Raw genomic sequence first — 452 nt, 5'->3', positions numbered from 1 at the left:
TCTATCTACAAATATTACACAGTATCATGATCTCTATCTACAAATATTACACAGTATCATGATCTCTATCTACAAATATTACACAGTATCATGATCTCTATCTACAAATATTACACAGTATCATGTTCTCTATCTACAAATATTACACAGTATCATGATCTCTATCTACAAATATTACACAGTATCATGATCTCTATCTACAAATATTACACAGTATCATGATCTCTATCTACAAATATTACACAGTATCATGTTCTCTATCTACAAATATTACACAGTATCATGATCTCTATCTACAAATATTATACAGTATCATGTTCTCTATCTACAAATATTACACAGTATCATGATCTCTATCTACAAATATTACACAGTATCATGTTCTCTATCTACAAATATTACACAGTATCATGATCTCTATCTACAAATATTACACAGTACCATGTTCTCTA

Source organism: Priapulus caudatus, unplaced genomic scaffold, assembly GCF_000485595.1.
Source record: "Priapulus caudatus unplaced genomic scaffold, Priapulus_caudatus-5.0.1 Scaffold4108, whole genome shotgun sequence".
NCBI lineage: Eukaryota > Metazoa > Priapulida > Priapulimorpha > Priapulimorphida > Priapulidae > Priapulus > Priapulus caudatus.
This window is presented reverse-complemented; position numbering follows the sequence as displayed.